Raw genomic sequence first — 2,780 nt, 5'->3', positions numbered from 1 at the left:
AGTTCAAACCCTAGCCATCGATTACTATTATTGTCTATTGATATTGTGTGATTGCTAGCAGACTTAATTGGATAATGTTTTATGTTTTTTTGCAGGGTGAAACGAACTTGAATAGGTTTGGTGGATGTTTGGGCAATTACTCAACTACTAACTAAAACAAAAGGCCACTGAAACTTTAGTAGATTTTTGTGGTTCCAGTGTAAGTATTTATTTTATTGTTTCAGCATTATACATGATTAATGCTTTGATAGTAAGTGTATGAATACATGATTGATGTAACATTAATCCATGATTATTTTCTTTGGGAGATTTTCTGAAAGTTGCTAAGTCTGTACCTAACCAACTAATTATAGATGCATTTGTTACTTTTACTTGACAGCATTGACACTCTGAAGATTGCAGGGCTCAATCGACACATGGTGTGTCCGCATTTGCCTATTTACCTCAAGGGCCTGCCAAGAGCGGTGCCAAAATCAGTGTGCTTTTTGCTACAGAAATGGATTTTTGAAAACTTGTAGCAAGATGGTGTCCTGGGAATCCTGGCTATGTAAATTTCACCTGCTAGCTCATTATCAGGTATTTTTATGCATCTATTAATCATATGAACTATACAAACAGGGATAGGATACAATTTGGAGGAACTTTGGTAGTTAAACATCCTTACTTTCCAAACTGTCAATTCTCTCTTGGGTTTATGAATGGAGTGTAGTTTAATCCACATCATTTTAGCTTATCCGAATGACATAAATATGGTGTGTGTACAAGTTTAGCAAATATGATGTTTTTTTGTCATAACATACATGGCATCGGAAGTGGGCATCCTAGGGTGTTGTTGGATCTCTCAAGTTGGCTGCTGTTATTCTTCTTATTTTGCATGAAAATAGTATTTTTGAATCACCTTTCTGCTGTTTTTTGAGAATATACACTTAGACACTAATTTATCAGTAAAACAAATTGATATGTTGCGTATGATAAAAGAACCAGAAGCTGGATAAATTTTGTATAGTCGTAGTTGTTATCATCCAGTAGATAATAGTTCTGTATGCCCATATCTCAACTAATTCAGTAAAGCAGAGCATAGCAGGCAATAGGCTTTGTATTTGTATACTCGTAGTTGAACTTGGCATTCAAGTTTACTTTGTCACCATAGCCCTGTGTTGATACTCTAGTAGATTGTCAGCTGTTTTTATAGAATTTCTTGAGTAAAAGGGTGACAATTCATCCATGACTTGATGTGTTGATAAGTTAACATACTCTCTTGATTTCGTTTTTCCTCTCGTGAACAGGGGAAGTGTTGGTTATGCTAGTGTGCATACTCACTTGGGAAGAAATGGAAGTAGGAGAGGTGACCTTCAATTCCTCACCTACAATTATGTTATAATTACTGATTAGAGGCACCCTACGAGCCTTGGATAAGATCCCCATGTACAAATGTTTATCATAGATTTTTCACTATAATATTGCCATTAATTATATTCTGAGTTAAAATACATTAATAGAAGGAACTGAACCATTTGTTAGGGTGAACTATATGCAGCATTGAGCATTCTAATTATTTTCTGCATTGTTCTCTATTTCGATAACTATTGTAGTGCAGGCTGAAGTGATGGCATGTATGATTGATATAATTTCATCTCAATAATAACTATTTTCTGCATAGTATATTGGTCCCAGCCTACTTGCTTTAAATGCCTGATTTTGATGGATTTTGTTCATGGCTTTGATTATACAATCTAGAATATTTAACCTTTTGAGCCAAATTCAACAGAGCATATCATCCAATACTAAGGATTTCAATTATTATGGTGTATTCAAGTCAAAGCTAAATAGTAGTCTGCGTCCGCCTACCTTGGCAAGGATACCAGGTGAATCTACTTTGCTGTTGTAGCTTCTTTCCGTTCATATTACTCTTATTTTGGGGATTTAATTTGTTCTTAATCCTATTTCCATTCTGGGTGAAAATGCTGGGAACCTTTCGGACAATGTACATTTTAAGTGTTCCCCCTTCCTGCCCAAAACGATGTTGATGTGAGCTAAGATAATACTTTTAGGCATTCAGAAAGAGTCACATCTATAATTAGCTTCAACTCCATTTATCCAGTTTGAACTACCAGAAATCTATACATCTACTGAAAGAGTCATGCTTACATATATTTAGCTTTTAGCTCACTGTATCCACTATCTTCAAAGTTGTATGTTTATTTTTTTGGAAACAAGTGTTGGAATATTGGCTGCTAGTACAGTAACTTAAGTATATCCCCAGGAACACTATATGCTCAGCAATTGTACAAAGTAAATGATGCATTTCCTTCCAAATTGATATACAAAAAGTTGATTGAGGGTTTTATGCCACATCCAATGGTTACTGCTGGAAGTCGATTGGCAGTCTTCATGTACCGATATGCTATTTCTTAGATTAGGAAAGTGTATTCTTCATTTTGTGATGTTGTGTGTGCGTAGTGCACATGTGAATTTGGCCTGCATTCAATTTCATAGACTAATTAAGCATTGTAATATTTGAGATTTGTTGGAACTTTTGTAGGAAGCAAACACAAGGATGGACTCACTATGAACCATGAAGCCAGCGATCCACATCAACTAATGTTTTAGCTCTCATTTTGTATAATCTGATGTATCATAGTTGCATCTTTTAGCTGTCCTTCTGTGAACCTAATGTATGGTGTTGGTTATGTCTAGAACAGACTGAAAAGTGTATGTACGTGACATGGTGTCTTGGTGGTTATGTCTAGAACAGACTGAAGTGTATGTATGTGACAGTT

At 35.4% G+C, this 2,780-nt stretch overlaps 1 long non-coding RNA gene across 1 annotated transcript; it reads left to right on the top strand.

Moving 5' to 3' along the window:
* Positions 1–517: 517 nt before the first annotated feature.
* On the top strand, positions 518–1,848 carry LOC125524666. Its single transcript, XR_007290914.1, has 3 exons — positions 518–576; positions 1,287–1,345; positions 1,769–1,848. It is a non-coding gene; the product is annotated as an uncharacterized LOC125524666 (long non-coding RNA).
* Positions 1,849–2,780: the final 932 nt, after the last annotated feature.

Source organism: Triticum urartu, chromosome 7 (assembly GCF_003073215.2).
Source record: "Triticum urartu cultivar G1812 chromosome 7, Tu2.1, whole genome shotgun sequence".
Lineage (NCBI taxonomy): Eukaryota > Viridiplantae > Streptophyta > Magnoliopsida > Poales > Poaceae > Triticum > Triticum urartu.
Note: the sequence above shows the minus strand (reverse complement) of the source record. Positions and strands in the feature narration are given on the sequence as shown.